Raw genomic sequence first — 22905 nt, 5'->3', positions numbered from 1 at the left:
CGGGCTCGGGCGGGCCGGCGGCGGTGGCGCCTGCCACGTGGCGGCTGCGTAGAGGCTGGCGGCGGCGGCGGACGTGTCCGACCGGGGACGGACGTGTCCGGCCGGCGCGCGGAGGGTTTTTATAGGGTTTCGTGTGGGAGGAGAGATCCGAAAAGGAGGGGGTCTATTTATAGGCATAAGTGGAGCTAGGAGAGTCCAAATGAGGTGCGGTTTTCGGCCACGCGATCGTGATCGAACGCTCTAGGACATGGAGCAGAGTTTGGTGGGTTTTGGGCCAAAATGGAGGGGTGTTGGGCTGCAACACACACGAGGCCTTATTGGTCCCTCGGTTAACCGTTGGAGTATCAAACGAAGTCCAGATGATATGGAACTTGCCAGGCGGTCTACCGGTAGTAAACCAAGGCCGCTTGGCAAGTCTCGGTCCAATCCAGAAATGTTTAATCCCCACACACGAAAGAAAGCTAGAAATGACCACCGGAGGAGAACGAAGCGCCGGAATGCAAAACGGACAATGGGGAAAATGCTCGAATGCATGAGACGAACATGTATGCAAATGCAATGCACATGATGACATGATATGAGATGCATGACAAAGAAAACAACACACGGAGACAAAGACCCGAACCTGAGAAATAAATATAACTTAAGGCCGGAAACGGCAAGAGTTGGAGTACAAATTGGGAAAGTTATATCTGGGGCGTTACAACACTCCACCACTACGAAAAGATCTCGTCCCGAGATCTAGGACTGAAAGAACTCCGAGTACTCAGAACGGAGGTGATCCTCGCGTTCCCAGGTAGCTTCACGGTCGGAATGGTGTGACCACTTGACTTTGAGAAATTTGATTGACTTGTTGCGAGTCTTGCGTTCAGTCTCTTCAAGAATAGCAACTGGGTGCTCACGATAAGAGAGATCTTCTTGGAGCTCAATGTCCTCGAAGTTGACGGTGCGGTCCGGAGTCTTGAAGCACTTCCGAAGCTGAGAGACATGGAACACGTCATGAACATTTGCAAAGTTTGAAGGAAGCTCGAGTTGATAGGCGAGGTCGCCTCTCTTGCTGACAATCTTGAAAGGTCCCACGTATCTAGGGGCAAGCTTCCCTTTGATACCGAAGCGGCGAGTACCTTTCATAGGAGAGACACGGAGGTAAACATGATCTCCGATCTCGAAAGCCAAATCACGGTGCTTACTATCATAGTAGCTTTTCTGGCGGGATTGGGCTGCTTTGAGGTTATCACGAATGACTTTGCACATTTCTTCTGCCTCTGTGATTAAGTCATTACCCAAAAGCTGACGTTCATCGGTTTCAGACCAGTTGAGAGGGGTATGGCACTTCCTGCCATACAAAATTTCAAAAGGGGCCTTGCCCGAACTTGCTTGAAAACTGTTGTTATAGGAGAATTCAGCATAAGGAAGACAATCCTCCCACTTCATGCCGAAGGAGATCACACAAGCCCTGAGCATATCTTCAAGAATCTGGTTGACACGCTCGACTTGACCGCTTGTTTGAGGATGGAAAGCAGTGCTGAAGCGGATGTTAGTGCCCATGGCCTTCTGAAAAGAATCCCAAAACTTCGAGGTAAAGATGCTGCCACGGTCTGAAGATATCACTTGAGGAATACCGTGCAGAGAGACAATGCGAGAGGTATAGAGTTCCGCCAATTGAGCTCCAGTGATCGACTCTTTGATAGGCAGAAAATGAGCCACTTTGGTGAGCTTGTCGATGACAACAAATATAGCATCATTGCCACGCTTGGACTTTGGAAACCCAGTCACGAAGTCCATTTCAATGTGGTCAAACTTCCATTCTGGAATGGCAAGAGGTTGGAGGAGACCTGCTGGCCTTTGGTGTTCTGCCTTCACTCTTCTGCAGACATCACATTCATTCACGAATTGAGCGATCTCGCGCTTCATTCGAGTCCACCAATAAGCTTGCTTGAGGTCCTGATACATCTTCGTGCTCCCAGGGTAGATGGAGAGGAGAGAATTGTGAGCCTCGTTTATGATCACTTTACGAAGTTCACCTTTGGGCACAACAATACGATCCTCGAAGAAGAGAGTGTCCTTGTCATCAAGGTGGTAGCACTTGTACTTGGACTGACTCTTGGCAATCCCAATCTTCACCTTTTTCACCATAGCATCAAGAAGCTGGGCTTGGCGAATCTGGTCTTCTAAGGTAGGAGAGACTTGAAGGTTGGTGAGGAAACCTTGAGGAACAACTTGCAGATTAAGTTTGCGGAAAGCTTCACAAAGCTCGGGTTGATAAGGCTTAAGAATCAGACTGTTGCAGTACGCCTTCCTGCTCAAAGCGTCAGCAATCACATTGGCCTTGCCTGGAGTATACTCGATACTCGGATTATACTCTTGAATCATTTCGACCCATCGAGTTTGCCTTAGGTTGAGATTAGGCTGAGTGAAGATGTACTTGAGACTCTTGTGATCAGTGAAAATGTCCACTTTCCTTCCCAATAGAAGATGTCTCCAAGTAAAAAGAGCATGCACAACTGCCGCCAACTCAAGATCATGAGCAGGGTAGTTCTTCTCATTAGGCTTCAACTGGCGAGATGTATAAGCAACAACTTTCTTCTCTTGCATCAAGACTGCGCCAAGACCTTGGAGAGAGGCATCACAAAAGACCTCGTACGGCTTGGATTCATCAGGCGGAGTCAGAACTGGAGCAGTGATCAACTTCTCTTTCAAAGTGTTGAAAGCAATATCACACTCCGGAGACCAAACGTACTTGACGTGCTTCTGAAGAAGATTTGAGAGAGGCTTCGCAAGCAAGAAAATCTCTAGCAGTTTCTTCATCCATAACATAACCCTCAGGAACAACAGGCAATTCATATCTAGGGGGAGAATCTTCATCATCACTTTCATCAATATTATCAGTTTCAATAATTTCATTCTCTCTAGCCCGAGCAAGTTGTTCATCAAGAAATTCACCAAGTGGCACAGTAGTATCAAGCATAGAAGTAGTTTCATCATAAGTATCATGCATAGCAGAAGTGGCATCATCAATAACATGCGACATATCAGAATTAATAGCAGAAGCAGGTTTAGGTGTCGCAAGCTTACTCAAAACAGAAGGTGAATCAAGTGTAGAGCTAGATGGCAGTTCCTTACCTCCCCTCGTAGTTGAGGGATAGATCTTGGTTCTTGGATCTTTCAAGTTCTTCATAATGATAAGCAAATATAAATCCCAAGTGACTCAAAGAATAGAGCTATGCTCCCCGGCAACGGTGCCAGAGAATAGTCTTGATAACCCACAAGTATAGGGGATCGCAACAGTTCCCCAGGGTAGAGTATCCAACCCAAATTTATTGATTCGACACAAAGGGAGCCAAAGAATATTCTCAAGTATTAGCAGCTGAGTTGTCAATTCAACCATACCTGGATAACTTAATATCCGCAGCAAAGTATTTAGTAGCAAAGTAATATGATAGTAGTGGTAACGATAGCAACAGAAAAATAAATAAGCGAAGAACAATATATGGAAAGCTCATAGGCATTGGATCGGTGATGGAGAATTATGCCGGATGCGGTTCATCATGTAACAGTCATAACATAGGGTGACACAGAACTAGCTCCAATTCATCAATTTAATGTAGGAATGTATTCCGAATATAGTCATACGTGCTTATGGAAAAGAACTTGCATGACATCTTTTGTCCTACCCTCCCGTGGCAGCGGGTTCCTATTGGAAACTAAGGGATATTAAGGCCTCCTTTTAATAGAGTACTGGACGAAAGCATTAACACATAGTGAATACATGAACTCCTCAAACTACGGTCATCACCGGGAGTGGTCTCGACTATTGTCACTTCGGGGTTGCCGGATCATAACACATAGTAGGTGACTATAGACTTGCAAGATAGGATCAAGAACTCACATATATTCATGAAAACATAATAGGTTCAGATATGAAATCATGGCACTCGGGCCCTAGTGACAATCATTAAGCATAGCAAAGTCATAGCAACATCAATCTCAGAACATAGTGGATACTAGGGATCAAACCCTAACAAAACTAACTCGATTACATGATAAATCTCATCCAACCCATCACCGTCTAGCAAGCCTACGATGGAATTACTCACGCACGGTGGCGAGTATCATGAAATTGGTGATGGAGGAAGGTTGATGATGATGATGGAGAGGGATTCCCCTCTCCGGAGCCCCGAACGGACTCCAGATCAGCCCTCCTGAGAAAGTTTAGGGCTTGGCGGCGGCTCCGTGTCGTAAAACACGATGAATCCTTCTCTCTGGGTTTTTTCTCCCCGAAAGTGAATATATGGAGTCAGGGTTGAGGTCGGTGGAGCGTCAGGGGTCCCACGAGGCAGGGGGCGCGCCCCCACCCTCGTGGACAGTTTGAGGCCCCCCTGACGTGGATTCTTCTTCCAGTATTTTTATATATTCCAAAATAATTCTCCTTTGATTTTTAGGTCATTCCGAGAACTTCTATTTCTGCACAAAAATAACACCATGGCAATTCTGCTAAAAACAGCGTCAGTCCGGGTTAGTTCCATTCAAATCATGCAAGTTAGAGTCCAAAACAAGGGCAAAAGTGTTTGGAAAAGTAGATACGACGGAGATGTATCAACGGTGTTGAAGAAGCGGAATGCCCATAATGTGTCTTCCTGCATGCCATAGGCATGAGCTACTTTTGTCCAACCCCTTGTGACGATCGCCCTCCCATCCTTCACCGCCTTTAGGAAGACTTCTAGAGCATTATCATGATAGCATGAATTATATACTTTAACCTTAGTTGCCACTACTCTGGTCATGTAGTTTGCAAGGTAATCATCAGTAAATAGCTTCGGAAACCACTAAAAAGAGAAAAATATCAGATACTAAGGTCTAATAGAGTAACTTGTTGTGGGAAGGGGGTAAAGGAAACACATTACTTACCATCCTAAAGTTCACTATTGTCTTGGACAAAGTGTAAATAAAGATCTTAATTCCAATCACCCATTTCTTTTGCCTAACAATCTTTCTTAGTTTCCTCACTTGACGCTTGTTCATGAATATCTCATTGCCTCATACACAAAAGGGATCTAAGCATGGATGAGTACCGCTCATATATGTACCTACAAGCAACAAGTAAATGTTAGAAGCTAAACTGAGATTGCACAAATGATGTAAAATACAACTACCTATGTTCCTAAGTACAAGTTTTTTTGAGATTTCAATATTAACTACATACGAATGTATATAGAATTATAGATATAGTTTAGAGTAGAATCTAGATTCACTCATTTTGCTCCTTATGTAGTCTATATTGGAATCTCTAAAAATATTTATATTTAGGAATAGATGGTGTATAAGACATGAGATGCAGCTAACCTCGACGGCAAACAACATCATCGCCCATTGTAGCCATGTGTAAGTACATGGAAAGCCAATGTTAACTACAACATGGTTAACATCCACCAAAAACAACAAATGGTAATAAAACGGTAGCATCTGTAGTGATATCTTCATTGCGAAAGAGTAGCATGGTAACAAAGGGACGGATTAAAAAATTGATACAACTGTTAATTGCAACACGCTTAACAACATCCTAATTCATGTTTTGTAAGTTTGTAGCCATTCAAATACAACTCTTTAAAAATGGATGCAACTGTTAATTGCAACATGCTTAATGACCATTGAAACCGGTACTGATAAAAATGCAATTGGCAGAGTTAAACATCACATGGCAGGTGCTGCCAGAGTAGATAATGGCCCAGTTGTCTATAAAAAGGTAGAGAAAATAGCTAAAACGTGTTAGGCATGTTTACTACAACATGCTTAATACATCGACCATACAGAACATAGCCATTAATTGCAACTGGTATTGGTAAGATTGAACTGGTGAGTACATACTTGATTAGTCCTGAGAGGTAGTTGCTGGGGTACTTCATTTTGGCCAGAGCCCGCCCAAAGTCAGCGGCGGCAGAGGCGAGCTGTTCCTCTGGGTCGAAGCATGGATCAGTACCACTGACATGTGTACCTACAAGCAACCAGTAAATGGTAGAAATTAACTACAATTGCACAAATGATGTGAAATACTGTAAGACATGGGATGCAGCTAACATCAACGGCAAACAACAGCATCGGCCGTTATGACCCTGCGTAAGTACATGGACAGGCATGTTAAGTACAACAGGGTTAGCATCCACTAAAAATAGCAAAGGGGCGACATCTCTAGTGATATCCCGAGTCATGTATTGCAAGTTTGTTGCTCATATTGGTGAAATTGAGCTGGACATAGTAATATTTGAACATCACAAAGTTTTCATGATCTTTAATTTTAATTTTAATAGTAGGTTCCCACTCATCATAAAGTTTTCTAGGGATAGAAACTTCCAATTCAAGTTTTTCTTCATAAGATTGCATTAAAGCATCAAAGATATGTTTAGTAAAAGCCTTATTTTGATTATAAGCATGCGGAGAATTTAGCACGGATTGCAACAAGGAAATACAATCTATTAAACAGCAATTATCATAATTAAATTCCTTGAAATCCAAGATAGTGGGTTCATTGCTATCTAAAGTTTTGACCTCTTCCATCCCACTTTTACCAAATTTTGCATCAAGATCTAAAAACTCCGATTCATTGGGACGCCTTCTAACAAAAGTTGACTCATCTCCAGTCCCATCATTATCAAAATTCATATTGTAAAACAAAGATTTAATAGGAGACACATCAATAACTTTTAGATCTTCATCATTATTATCATGGAAGCTAGAAGAATACGCTTTCACAAAGCAATCTTTTTTAGCATGCATCCTAGCGGTTCTTTCTTTGCACTCATCAATGGAAATTCTCATGACCTTGAGAGACTCATTGATATCATGCTTAGGTGGAATAGATCTAAGTTTCAAAGAATCAACATCAAGAGAAATTCTATCCACATTCCTAGCCAACTCATCAATCTTGGGCAATTTTTCTTCAAGCAAAGCATCGAAATTCTTTTGAGAAATCATAAATTTCTTAACACTAGTCTCAAAATCAGAGGGCATCTTATTAAAATTTCCATAAGAGTTGTTGTAGGAATTACCATAATTCTTAGAGGAATTACTAGGATATGACCTAGGATTAAAATTTCCTCTATAAGCGCTGTTACCACAATTGTTCCTACCAACAAAATTCACATCCATAGATTCATTATTATTCTAAATCAAAGTAGATAAAGGCATATCATTAGGATCAGAAGAAACACTCTTATTAGCAAACAATTTCATAAGTTCATCCATATTTCCACTCAAAACATTAATCTCTTCAATTGCATGCACCTTTTTACTTGTAGATCTTTCAGTGTGCCATTGAGAATAATTGACCATAATATTATCTAGGAGTTTAGTAGCTTCTCCTAGAGTGTTTTCCATAAAAGTGCCTCCCCCGACCTAATCTAAAAGATTTCTAGAAGCAAAATTCAATCCGGCATAAAAATTTGTATAATCATCCATAAATTCAAACCATTCGTAGGGCAATTACGTATCATTAATTTCATCCTCTCCCAAGCTTGTGCAACATGTTCATGATCAAGTTGCTTAAAATTCATAATATCGTTTCTAAGAGAGATGATCTTAGCAGGAGGAAAATATTTAGAGATAAAAGCATCTTTGCACTTATTCCATGAATCAATACTATTTTTAGGCAAAGACGAAAACCAGGTTTTAGCACGATCTGTAAGAGAAAATGGAAATAGCTTCAGTTTAACAATATCATTGTCCACATCTTTCTTCTTTTGCATATCACATAAATCAACAAAGCTATTTAGATGGGTAGCGGCATCTTCACTAGGAAAGGCCGGCGAATTGATCTTTCATGACAAGATTAAGCAAAGCAGCATTAATTTCACAAGATTAAGCATCGATAAGAGGAGCAATCGGAGTGCTAAGAAAATCATTGTTGTTGGTATTGGCAAAGCCACACAATTTAGTATTATCTTGAGCCATCGTGACAAGCAAGCACACAAGCAAACAAGAAGCAAGCGAAAGAAAAAGTGAACAGAAAAAGAGAGTGAATAAAATGGCAAGGGTGAAGTGGGGGATAGGAAAACGAGAGGCAAATGAAAAATAATGTAATGCGAGGGATAAGAGTTTGTGATGGGTACTTGGTATGTCTTGACTTGTGCATAGACTCCCCGGCAACGGCGCCAGAAATCCTTCTTGCTACCTCTTGAGCACTGTGTTGGTTTTCCCTTGAAGAGGAAAGGGTGATGCAGCAAAGTAGCGTAAGTATTTCCCTCGCAACCAACGTGATAAAGGGGTTGTCAATCCCTTCACGATCACTTACGAGAGTGAGATCTGATAGAGATGATAAGATAATATTTTTGGAATTTTTATGATAAAGATTAAAAGTAAAGATTGCAAAATAAACGGTGCCAGAAATAACTTGTTGATGAGAGATTAATATAATGGAGAATAGACCCGGGGGCCATAGGTTTCACTAATGGCTTCTCTCAAGATAGCATAAGTATTACGGTGGGTGAACAAATTACTGTCGAGCAATTGATAGAAAAGTGAATAATTATGAGAATATCTAGGCATGATCATGTATATATGCATCACGTCTGTGACAAGTAGACCGACTCCTGCCTGCATCTAGTACTATTACTCCACACATCGACCGCTATCCAACATGCATCTAGAGTATTAAGTTCATAAGAACGGAGTAATGCATTAGGTAAGATGACATGATGCAGAGGGATAAACTCAAGCAATATGAAATAAACCCCATCTTTTTATCCTTGATGGCAACAATACAATACGTGTCGTTTCCCTTTCTGTCATTGGGATCGAGCAACACAAGATTTAACCCAAAGCTAAGCACTTCTCCCATTGTAAGAAAGATCAATCTAGTAGGCCAAACCAAACTGATAATTCGAAGAGACTTGCAAAGATAAAAAATCATGCATAAAAGAATTCGGAGGAGATTCAAATATTGTTAATAGATAATCTTGATCATAAACCCACAATTCATCGGATCTTGACAAACACACCGCAAAAAGGGTTACATCAAATAGATCTCCAAGAAGATCGAGGAGAACTTTGTATTGAGATCCAAAGATAGAGAAGAAGCCATCTAGCTAATAACTATGGACCCGAAGGTCTGAGGTAAACTACTCACATATCATCAGAGCGGCTATGGTGTTGATGTAGAAGCCCTCCATGATTGATTCCCCCTCCGGCGGAGCGCTGGAAAAGGACCCAAGATGGGATCTCACGGGTACAAAAGGTTGCGTCGGTGGAATTAGGGTTTTGGCTCCGTATCTGGTAGTTTGGGGGTACGTAGGTATATATAGGAGGAAGAAGTACGTCGGTGGAGCAACATGGGCCCCACGAGGGTGGAGGGCACGCCCCCTACCTTGTGCCTTCCTGGTTGCTTTCTTGACGTAGGGTCCAAGTCCTCTGGATCACGTTCGTTCCAAAAATCACGTTCCCGAAGGTTTCATTCCGTTTGGACTCCATTTAATATTCTTTTTCTGCGAAACTCTGAAATAGGCAAAAAACAACAATTCTAGGCTGGGCCTTCGGTTAATAGGTTAGTCCAAAAAATAATATAAAAGTGTATAATAAAGCCCAATAATGCCCAAAATATAATATAATATAGCATGGAACAATCAAAAATTATTGATGTTAGAGACGTATCAAGCATCCCCAAGCTTAATTCCTGCTCATCCTCGAGTAGGTAAATAATAAAAAAGAATTTTTGATGTGGAATGATACTTGGCATAATTTCAATGTAATTCTTCTTAATTGTGGCCAAAGAAAGTTATCCCTACAAAATCATATAGTCTGTCTATGCTCTATCTTCACCACACAAAGTATTTAAATCATGCACAACCCCGATGACAAGCCAAGCAATTGTTTCATACTTTTGGTGTTCTCAAACTTTTTCAATCTTCACGCAATACATGAGCGTGAGCCATGGACATAGCACTTTAGGTGGAATAGAATGGTGGTTGTGGAGGAGACAAAAAAGGGGAAAGATAACCTCACACCAACTAGGCGTATCAACGGGCTATGGAGATGCCCATTAATAGATATCAATGTGAGTGAGTAGGGATAGCCATGCAACGAATGCACTAGAGCAATAAGTATATGAAAGCTCAACAAAAGGAACTAAGTGGGTGTGCATCCAACTCGCTTGCTCACGAAGACCTAGGGCATTTTGAGGAAGCCCATCATTGGAATATACAAGCCAAGTTCTATAATGAAATATTCCCACTAGTATATGAAAGTCATAACATAGGAGACTCTCCATCATAAAGATCATGGTGCTACTTTGAAGCACAAGTGTGGTAAAAGGATAGTAGCATTGTCCCTTCTCCCTTTTTCTCTCATTTTTTATTTGGGCCTTTTCTCTTTTTTTATGGCCTCTTTTTTTAGTCCAGAGTCTCATCCCGACTTGTGGGGGAATCATAGTCTCCATCATCCTTTCCTCACTTGGGACAATGCTCTAAAAATGATGATCATCACACTTTTATTTACTTACAAACAACCAATTACAACTCGATACTTAGAACAAAATATGACTCTATGTGAGTGCCTCCGGCGGTATACCGGGATATGCAATGAATCAAGAGTGACACGTGTGAAATAATTATGAACGGTGGCTTTGCCACAAATACAATGTCAACTACATGATCATGCAAAGCAATATGACAATGATGGAGCGTGTCATAGTAAACGGAACAGTGGAAAGTTGCATGGCAATATATCTTGGAATGGCTATGGAAATGCCATAATAGGTAGGTATGGTGGTTGTTTTGAGGAAGGTATATGGTGGGTGTATGATACCGGCGAAAAGTGCGCGATATTAGAGAGGCTAGCAATGGTGAAAGGAAGAAAGTGCGTATAATCCATGGACTCAACATTAGTCATAAAGAACTCACATACTTATTGCAAAAATATATTAGTTATCAAAACAAAGTATTACGCGCATGCTCCTAGGGGGATATATTGGTAGGAAAAGACCATCACTCGTCCCCGACCGCCACTCATAAGGAAGACAATCAAAAAATACATCATGCTCCAACTTCATCACATAACAGTTCACAATACGTGCATGCTACGGGAATCACAAACTTCAACACAAGTATTTCTCAAATTCACAACTACTCAACTAGCATGACTCTCATATCACCATCTCCATATCTCAAAACAATTATCAAGTATCAAACTTCTCATAGTATTGAACACATTCATAAGAATTTTTTTACTAATCTTGAATGCCTATCATAATTAAAGGAAATTACCATGCTGTTTTGTAGGACTCTCAAAATAATCTAACTGAAGCATGAGAGAACAATTGTTTCTATAAAACAAATCCACCACCGTGCTCTAAAAGATATAAGTGAAGCACTAGAGAAAAAACTATATAACTCAAAAGATATAAGTGAAGCACATAGAGTATTCTAACAATTTTCAAATCATGTGAGTCTCTCAAAAGGTGTGTACAACAAGGATGATTGTGGTAAACTAAAAGGCAAAGATTCAAATAATACAAGACGCTCCAAGCAAAACACATATCATGTGGTGAATAAAAATATAGCTCCAAGTAAAGTTACCGATGGAAGTAGACGAGCAAGCTTTGGCTTTTAGGTGTCCTCAGATTATATTGGGGTGCCATGGGCATCCCAAAGCTTAGGATCTTGCCACTCCCTGTTCCATAATCCATCAAATCTTTTACCCAAAACTTGAAAACTTCACAACACAACTTAAAGTAGAAAATCTCGTGAGCTCCGTTAGCGAAAGAAAACAAAACACCACTTCAAGGTACTGTAATGAACTCATTCTTTATTTATATTGGTGTTAAACCTACTGTATTCCAACTCTTATATGGTTTATAAACTATTTTACTAGCCATAGATTCATCAAAATAAGCAAACAACACACGAAAAATAGAATCTGTCAAAAACAGAACAGTCTGTAGTAATCTGTATCTAACGCAAGTTCTGGAGCCCCAAAAATTAAAAAATAACTTGATGAACGTGAGGAATTTATCTATTAATCATCTTCAAAAAGAATTAACTAAATAGCACCTTCCAAATAAAAATGGCAGCATTTCTCGTGAGCGCTAAAGTTTCTGTTTTTGACAGCAAGATTAAAAAGACTTTGCCCAAGTCTTCCCAACGGTTCTACTTGGCACAAACACTAATTAAACACAAAATACACAACCAAAATATAGGATAGATAAATTATTTATTACTAAACAGTATCATAAAGCAAGAAATAAAAATAAAATTGGGTTGCCTCCCAACAAGCGCTATCGTTTAACGCCCCTAGCTAGGCATAATAGCAAAGATAGATCTAGGTATTGCCATCTTTGGTTGGCAATCCGTAAGTGGCTCTCATAATAGATTGATAAGGTAATTTTGTTTTATTTCTAGGGAAGTGTCCCATGCCTTCCTTAATGGAAATTGTAATCTAATATTCCCTTCCTTCATATCAATAATTGCACCAATCGTTCTAAGGAAAGGTCTACCAAGAATAATAGGACATGAAGGATTGCAATCTATATCAAGAACAATAAAATATATGGGCACATAATTCCTATTTATAACAATAATAACATCATTAATTCTTCCCATAGGTTTCTTAATAGTGGAATCCACAAGGTGCAAGTTTAAAGAGCAATCAACAAAATCACGGAAACCTAGCAAATCACACAAAGTCTTTGGAATCGTGGAAACACTTGCACCCAAATCACACAAAGCATAGCACTCATGATCTTCAATTTTAATTTTAATTGTAGGTTCCCACTCATCATAAAGTTTGCTAGGGATAGAAACTTCCAACTCAAGTTTTTGTTCATAAGATTGCATGAATGCATCAATGATATGTTTAGTAAAAGCTTTATTTTGACTATAAGCATGAGGAGAATTTAGCACGGATTGCAACAAGGAAATACAATCTATCAAAGAGCAACTATCATAATTAAATTCCTTGAAATCCAAAATAGTGGGTTCATTGATATTTAAAGTTTTGACCTCTTCAATCCCACTTTTAACAATTTTAGCATCAAGATCTAAAGACTCCGAATTTTTGGAACGCCTTCTAGGTAAAGGTGGATCATATTCAGTCCCATTATTATCAAGATTCATATTGCAAAACAAAGATTTAATAGGGGACACATCAATAACTTTTATATCTTCATCTTTATTTTCATAGAAACTAGAAGAACACACTTTCACAAAACAATCTTTCTTAGCACGCATCCTAGCGGTTCCTTCTTTGCACTCATCAATGGAAATTCTCATGGCTTTGAGAGACTCATTGATATCATGCTTAGGTGGAATAGATCTAAGTTTCAAAGTGTCGGTGTCAAAACCGGTGGATCTCGGGTAGGGGTTCCCAAACTGTGCGTCTAAGGCGGATGGTAACAGGAGGCAGGGGACACGATGTTTTCCCAGGTTCGGGCCCTCTTGATGGAGGTAACACCCTTCGTCCTGCTTGATTGTTCTTGATGATATGAGTATTACAAGAGTTGATCTACCACGAGATCGTAGAGGCTAAACCCTAGAAACTAGCCTATGGTATGATTGTATCTTGTCCTACTGATTAAACCCTCCGGTTTATATAGACACCGTAGGGGGCTAGGGTTACACAGAGTCGGTTACAAGGAAGGAGATCTACATATCCGTATTGCCAAGCTTGCCTTCCACGCCAAGGAAAGTCCCATCTGGACATGGGACGAAGCCTTCAATCTTGTATCTTCATAGTCCAATAGTCCGGCAAAAGGATATAGTCCGGCTGTCCGGAGACCCCCTAATCCAGGACTCCCTCAGTAGCCCCTCAACCAGGCTTCAATGACGATAAGTCCGGCGCGCAGTTTTGTCTTCGACATTGCAAGGCGGGTTCCTCCTCCGAATACTCCATGGAAGATTTTGAACACAAGGATAGTGTCCGGCTCTGCAAAACAAGTTCCACATACCACCATAGAGAAAATAATATTTCCACAAATTTAATCTGCTGACACGTTTTGACAGCATGACATCACGCCATGGCCCGGTCATTATTCGAACCGTTTTTCTCAACCAGCACCGCACATATCGCAAGGCGGTTTTCTTGACACGTCTTGTCAAAGCAAAGATTATGTTCCCCTGATTACAGGATTCTCATCAATACGGACGTGGGTAACCCAACCGCGCCATCAATTATGGAGCTTGGGGAATAAGCGATTTTAGCAGGCAAGTGGGGAGGCGCATCGCCTCTTCCGCCCTTATAAAGGGATTATGACTCACTCTTTTCACCCACGCCTTCTTCCTCCTTGCTTACCCATTCTCGCACACTCGAGCTCCAGCACCCAAGTTCACGTCTTTCTTCTCAAACCACTCCAAGCATGTCCGGAGCGGGAGGCAAGTGGATGGTCTCCCCCGTCACGGAGGAGAACATCACAAAGTTACGGGAAGCCGGACATCTGGCCGCGGATATCGCGCACCGGCTTCTAGATGCAGGGCAGATCATCCCTACGCCCGAACCCCATGAGAGGGTAGTTTTTCTTACCCACTTCGTCCGTGGACTGGGATTTCCCCTCCACCCGTTTGTCCGCGGGCTCATGTTCTACTACGGGCTGGATTTTCATGATCTGCCCCCCAATTTCATCCTCAACATCTCGGTGTTTATCGTCGTGTGCGAGGCCTTCCTCCGCATCAGGCCCCATTTTGGCCTGCGGCTGAAGACCTTGAATGTCAAACCAAAGGTGGTGGTTGGCCAACAAGCAGAGTGCGGAGGCGCCATGGTGGGCGAAATGCCTAATGTTACTTGGCTCGAAGGCTCCTACGTGGAGACCATAAAGGGGTGGCAATCGGGGTGGTTCTACATCACCGAGCCGCGCGACACCAACTGGGTGGCGGCCCCCAAATTTTGATCCGGAATCCCCACGCAGATCACTTCCTGGAAAGAGAAGGGCCTGTCCTGGGGTTCTTCGCTAGAGCTGACCGGACTCCAAACCTGCATCAGGAACATGATGAGCAAGAAAATCAAGCTCGTCAACGTGGTCCCGGTCATGCTCTTCCGCCGGATTCTCCCGTGTCAACGACGGACATTCAATTTGTGGGAGTTCGACCCGGCCAAGCACCAGACGCTGCGAGAGCTCTACGACATGATGCACAAGGACGTCTGGAGGGTGCTGTTCAAGGGCGCCGAGGTACCTCCTTCCCTCATCGAGGACCGCGGACTCAGCGCAAAGCGCCATGCCGATCCGGTAAGTTTTGATATCTCATAGGGTATTTATTTGCCCCAGTTAAATCATGTGCGGGATCTAAGCTTCCATGTCATTAACAGGACTGGATAAAGACAGCGGAGGAGATCGATTGCCCAACCCCCTTGCCTGAAGATCCTACAGATGCTCTCCTAATGGAGATGCTGGCTCCGGCACCTTACGAGGTGCCGGCGAAGAAGACCAAGAAGAAGGCCACGGGGACCCAAAAGGGTCTCCGGTGCAAGGTTGTATCGGACTCATCGTCCGATGACTCCGACGTGCCCTCCTCCCATGAAAACAAGGAGAAGGAGGAGGAAAGTTCTCCCCCCAGCCGAGGAGATAAGAAAAGGAAGGCCGACCCAACCGGGGAGGCCGAAGGGTCCAAGAAGGGAAGGACCCTCCCTCCGGACTGCTGCATGATGGCCACCTACAGCAGCGACGAGTGGCTACCCAGGGTCAAGCCCATGGTGAAGTCGCAAGTATCCGGATGATAACCCACATGTATAGGGATCAATTGTATCCTCTTTAGATAAGTAAGAGTGTCGAACCCAACGAGGAGCTAAAGGTAGAACAAATATTCCCTCAAGTTCTATCGACCACCGATACAACTCTACGCACACTTGACATTCGCTTTACCGGAAACAAGTATGAAACTAGAAGTACTTTGTAGGTGTTGTTGGATAGGTATGCAAGATAATAAAGAGCAAGTAAATATAAAGTAGGGGCTGTTTAGATGAAGACACAACTAAATTAGTTTTAGTAAAGAGCTTTTGTCAACAAGAAGGTTATTTGTCCCTAGGCAATCGATAACTAGACCGGTAATCATTATTGCAATTTTATTTGAGGGAGAGGCATAAGCTAACATACTTTCTCTACTTGGATCATATGCACTTATGATTAGAACTCTAGCAAGCATCCGCAACTACTAAAGATTCATTAAGGTAAAACCCAACCACAGCATTAAAGCATCAAGTCCCCTTTATCCCATACGCAAACAACCTACTTACTCGGGTCTGTGCTTCTATCACTCTTGCCACCCACCATAAGCAAATCATAAACATATTGCAAACCCTACAACGGGAATTCCTCATGCTTGCACGACACGGAGAGCACCATAGGACAACACTAATAATAAAACATACAACTCAAACCAATCACGATCATCAAATAGCCATTAGGACAAAACAAATCTACTCAAACATCATAGGATAGCCATACATCATTGGGAAATAATATATAGCATTGAGCACCATGTTTATGTAGATATTATAGCGGGTAAGAGAGAGGTTACACCGCTGCATAGAGGAGGGAAGAGTTGGTGATGATGGCGGTGAAGTTGTTGGTGAAGATCGCGGTGATGATGATGGCCGCCGGTGGCACTCCGGTGCCACCGAAAGCGAGGGGGAGAGAGCCCCCCTCCTTCTTCTTCTTCCTTGACCTCCTCCCTAGATGGGAGAAGGATTTCCCCTCTGGTCCATGGCCTCCATGGCGTGGGAGGGGCGAGAGCCCCTCCGAGATTGGATCTATCTCTCTGTCTCTCTCTGGTTCTGCGTTCTCTCCTGGCTCTGTTTCACCGTTTTGCGTATATATGGAGATCCGTAACTCCGATTGGCCTGAAACCTTCGCCGTGGTTTTTTTTCGAATATTAGCTTGCTTGCGGTAAAAGAAGAGCGTCAACCGCCTTTCGGTGGGCTCACGAGGGTAGGGGGCGCGCCCTAGGGGGGGCCCTGTCTCGTGACCACCTCGAGCACTGGTTCGCGTTGATTTTCCTTCCGAATTTTCCATATTTTCCAAAAATAAGCTCCGTCCGTTTTTATCCCGTTTGGACTCCGTCTGATATGGATATTCTGTGAAACCAAAAACATGCAACAGACAGGAACTGGCACTGGGCACTGGGTCGATATGTTAGTCCCAAAAATAATATAAAAAGTTGCCAAAAAGTATATGAAAGTTGAATAATATTGGCATGGAACAATCAAAAATTATAGATACGACGGAGACGTATCAGCATCCCCAATCTTAAATCCTGCTCGTCCTCGAGTAGGTAAATGATAAAAAAGATAATTTTTGATGTGGAATGTTACCTAGCATAATCTTGATCATAAGTCTAATCATGGCATGAATATTAAGATACGAGTGATTCAAAGCAATAATCTATCCTTTGACATAAAAATGATAATACTTCAAGCATACCAACCAAGCAATTATGTCTTCTTGAAATAACATAGCCAAAGAAAGCTGATCCCTACAAAATCATATAGGTTGGCTATGCTCCATCTTCACCACACAAAGCATTCACATCATGCACAACCCCGATGACAAGCCAAGCAATTGTTTCATACTTTTGACGTTCTCAAACCTTTTCAACTTTCACGCAATACATGAGCGTGAGCCATGGACATAACACTATAGGTGGAATAGAATGGTGGTTGTGGAGAAGACAAAAAGGAGAAGATAGTCTCACATCAACTAGGCGTATCAACGGGCTATGGAGATGCCCATCAATAGATATCAATGTGAGTGAGTAGGGATTGCCATGCAACGGATGCACTAGAGTTATAAGTGTATGAAAGCTCTAACTGAAACTAAGTGGGTGTGCATCCAACTTGCTTGCTCATGAAGACCTCGGGCATTTGAGGAAGCCCATCATCGGAATATACAAGCCAAGTTCTATAATGAAAATTCCCACTAGTATACGAAAGTGATAACTCAAGAGACTCTCTATAAGAAGAACATGGTGCTACTTTGAAGCACAAGTGTGGAAAAAGGATAGTAGCATTGTCCCTTTTAATTTTTTTATTTATTTAACCTTCCTTTTTTATTTGGCCTTTATTTTTATGGCCTTTTTTGGGACAATGCTCTATTGAATGATGATCATCACATTTCTATTTACTTACAACTCAATATTACAACTCGATACTAGAACAAAGATATGACTCTATATGAATGCCTCTGGCGGTGTATTGGGATGTGCAATGATCTAGCGTAGCAATGACATCAAAAAAAGGGACAAGCCATGATAACATCATGCTAGCTATCTTACGATCATGCAAAGCAATATGACAATGATGCTCAAGTCATGTATATGATGATGATGGAAGTTGCATGGCAATATATCTCGGAATGGCTATGGAAATGCCATGATAGGTAGGTATGGTGGCTGTTTTGAGGAAGGTATATGGTGGGTTTATGGTACCGGCGAAAGTTGCACGGTACTAGAGAGGCTAGCAATGGTGGAAGGGTGAGAGTGCGTACAATCCATGGACTCAACATTAGTCATAAAGAACTCACATACTTATTGCAAAAATCTATTAGTCATCGAAACAAAGTACTACACGCATGCTCCTAGGGGGATAGATTGGTAGGAAAAGACCATCGCTCGTCCCCGACCGCCACTTATAAGGAAGACAATCAATAAACACCTCATGCTCCGACTTCGTTACATAACGATTCACCATACGTGCATGCTATGGGACTTGCAAACCTCAACACAAGTATTTCTCAATTTCACAATTACTCGACTAGTATGACTATAATATCACCATCTTCATATCGCAAAACTATTGCAAGGAATCAAACATATCATATTCAGCGATCTACAAGTTTATGTAGGATTTTATGACTAACCATGTGAATGACCAGTTCCTGTCATCTCTCTAAATAGATATAAGTGAAGCACGAGAGTTAAATTCTTTATACAAAATATATGCCCGTGCTCTAACAAATATAAGTGAAGCAAAAGAGCATTCTACAAATGGCGGTTGTCTATGTAAAGAGAAACAGGGAATCCAAACTTCAAATGATATAAGTGAAGCACATGAAGCATTCTATAAAGACATTCTCAAAAGATATAAGTGAAGTGCAAAGAGCATTCTATAAATCAACCAAGGACTATCTCATACCAGCATGGTGCATAAAAAGAAAAATAAAAACCTAAATGCAGAAGACGCTCCAAGACTTGCACATATCGCATGAACGAAACGAATCCGAAAACATACCGATACTTGTTGAAGAAAGAGGGGATGCCTCCCCAGAATCCCCAAGCTTAGATGCTTGAGTCTCCTTGAATATTTACTTGGGGTGCCTTGGGCATCCCCAAGCTTGATCTCTTGCCTCTCTTCCTTCTTCTCACATCGAGACCTTCTCAATCATCGAACACTTCATCCACACAAAACTTCAACAGAAAACTTGGTAAGATCCGTTAGTATAATAAAGCAAATCACTACTCTAAGTACTGTTGCAAAACAATTAATATTTTATTTTTGCATTGTGTCTACTGTAATATAACTTTTTCATGGCTTAATCCACTGATATAAATTGATAGTTTCATCAAAACAAGCAAACTATGCATCAAAAACAGAATCTGTCTAAAACAGAACAGTCTGTAGCAATCTGAACATTCACCATACTTCTGATAATTGAAAAATTCTAAAAGAATTAGGAAACATAAACAATTTTTATAGGAATACAGTTCAAAAAGAATCATAACCATTCGACGTTCCAGCTAAAAATGTAAAATCGCGCACTACAGCCAAAGTTTCTGTCCTACACCGTACAAACCATCAAGCAAATGTAAACATCCTAAAGGCAAACCTTGGCATATTATTTTTATAATACAATGGAATTGTACAAGGGGATAATTATTTTTGTTGAAAGGTTTCTTTAATTAAGATTCACAAAGTTCCCATGGGCATGAACAAAGTTCAAGGACGTCCCCCACTTTCACAATGCTCGTCTCTCTCACTTTCACTTCTATTTTAGAAAAAGTTTTGGGTTCCCCTCTTTATTTTTGTTGTTTTTAAACTATATGAAAGCACTCAACAGAAATAAATGACTCTCTAAAACTTCCGGGTTGTCTCCCTGGCAGCGCTTTCTTTAAAGCCATTAAGATAGGCATATAGTGCTAGAGTAGTGAATCCACCCGGATCCCAAGGTATATCAAAACCAATTTTAATTAACAATGATTTGTAATTTAGTAGTGAGCACAAAGTAAAATATATCATGTAACAACGAAGTCTAACTCTCTTCCTATGCATCAGCATGTCATCATGCACACAAAGTAAAGGCCAATGCATAGTATAAACAGTTTCTTGCAATTTTATCGTATTGGAAACAAAGGGAGGTGGAGATATAGTTCCTCTCTCATAATAATTGCAAGTAGGAGCAGCAAGCACATGCATATTATATTCATCAAAATCATCATGTGTAGTAGTAAAAGGCAACCTATCAATATAATCCTTAATAAGTGCAAACTTCTCCGATATAGTGTAGTCGGGAGAATTCAAAAAGATAATAGGACTATCATGTGTGGGTGCAATAGCAACAATTTCATGTTTAACATAAGGAACTATAGCAAGTTCATCTCCATAAGCATAATTCATATTGGCATCTTGGCCACAAGCATAATCAAAAAGGGATATTTCAAGAGAATCAAAGGGATCATAACAATCATCATAGCAATCATCCTTAGGTAAGCACGAAGGGAAATTAAACAATGTATGAGTTGAAGAGTTACTCTCATTAGAAGGTGGGCACGTGTAGCTAATCCGCTCTTCCTCCTTTTGTTCTTCGCTCTCCTCATTATCTTTTTCATCCAATGAGCTCACAGTTTCATCAATTTCTTCTTCCATAGACTCCTGCAAAATATTAGTCTCTTCTTCCATAGACTTCTTCCATAGACAACTACATGATCATGCAAAGCAATATGACAATGATGGAGCGTGTCATAGTAAACGAAACGGTGGAAAGTTGCATGGCAATATATCTCGGAATGGCTATGGAAATGCCATAATAGGTAGGTATGGTGGCTGTTTTGAGGTAGGTATATGGTGGGTGTATGATACCGGCGAAAAGTGCACGGTATTAGAGAGGCTAGCAATGGTGAAAGGAAGAAAGTGCGTATAATCCATGGACTCAACATTAGTCATAAAGAACTCACATACTTATTGCAAAAATATATTAGTTATCAAAACAAAGTATTACGCGCATGCTCCTAGGGGGATATATTGGTAGGAAAAGACCATCGCTCGTCCCCGACCGCCACTCATAAGGAAGACAATCAACAAATACATCATGCTCCGACTTCATCACATAACGGTTCACAATACGTGCATGCTACGGGAATCACAAACTTCAACACAAGTATTTCTCAAATTCACAACTACTCAACTAGCATGACTCTCATATCACCATCTCCATATCTCAAAACAATTATCAAGTATCAAACTTCTCATAGTATTGAACACACTCATAAGAATTTTCTTTACTAATCTTGAATGCTTATCATAATTAAAGCAAATTACCACACTGTTTTGTAGGACTCTCAAAATAATCTAAGTGAAGCATGAGAGAACAATTGTTTCTATAAAACAAATCCACCACCGTGCTCTAAAAGATATAAGTGAAGCACTAGAGCAAAAACTATATAACTCAAAAGATATAAGTGAAGCACATAGAGTATTCTAACAATTTTCAAATCATGTGAGTCGCTCAAAAGGTGTGTACAACAAGGATGATTGTGGTAAACTAAAAGGCAAAGATTCAAATAACACAAGACGCTCCAAGCAAAACACATATCATGTGGTGAATAAAAATATAGCTCCAAGTAAAGTTACCGATGGAAGTAGATGAGCAAGCTTTGGCTTTTAGTAGTCCTTAGATTATATTGCGGTGCCATGGGCATCCCAAAGATTAGGGTCTTGCCACTCCTTGTTCCATAATCCATCAAATCTTTTACCCAAAACTTGAAAACTTCACAACACAAAACTTAAAGTAGAAAATCTCGTGAGCTCCGTTAGCGAAAGAAAATAAAACACCACTTCAAGGTACTGTAATGAACTCATTCTTTATTTAAATTGGTGTAAAACCTACTGTATTCCAACTCTTCTATGGTTTATAAACTATTTTACTAGCCATAGATTCATCAAAATAAGTAAACAACACACGAAAAACAGAATCTGTCAAAAACAGAACAGTCTGTAGTAATCTGTAGCTAACGCAAGTTCTGGAACCCCAAAAATTCAAAAATAACTTGATGAACGTGAGGAATTTATCTATTAATCATCTTCAAAAAGAATTAACTAAATAGCACCTCCCAAATAAAAATGGCAGCATTTCTCGTGAGCGCTAAAGTTTCTGTTTTTTACAGCAAGATTAAAAAGACTTTCCCCAAGTCTTCCCAATGGTTCTACTTGGCACAAACACTAACTAAACACATAAAACACAACCAAAATAGAGGCTATATAAATTATTTATTACTACACAGGATCATAAAGCAAGAAATAAAAATAAAATTTGGTTGCCTCCCAACAAGCGCTATCGTTTAACGCCCCTAGCTAGGCATAATAGCGAAGATAGATCTAGGTATTGCCATCTTTGGTTGCAATCCATAAGTGGCTCTCATAATAGATTCATAAGGTAATTTTATTTTCTTTCTAGGGAAGTGTTCCATGCCTTTCCTTAATGGAAATTGGAATCTAATATTCCCTTCCTTCATATCAATAATTGCACCAATCGTTCCAAGGAAAGGTCTACCAAGAATAATAGGACATGAAGGATTGCAATCTATATCAAGAACAATAAAATCTATGGGCACATAATTCCTATTTGAAACAATAAGAACATCATTAATTCTTCCCATAGGTTTCTTAATAGTGGAATCCACAAGGTGCAAGTTTAAAGAGCAATCAACAAAATCACGGAAACCTAGC

This window comes from Triticum dicoccoides, chromosome 3A (assembly GCF_002162155.2).
Source record: "Triticum dicoccoides isolate Atlit2015 ecotype Zavitan chromosome 3A, WEW_v2.0, whole genome shotgun sequence".
Lineage (NCBI taxonomy): Eukaryota > Viridiplantae > Streptophyta > Magnoliopsida > Poales > Poaceae > Triticum > Triticum dicoccoides.
Note: the sequence above shows the minus strand (reverse complement) of the source record.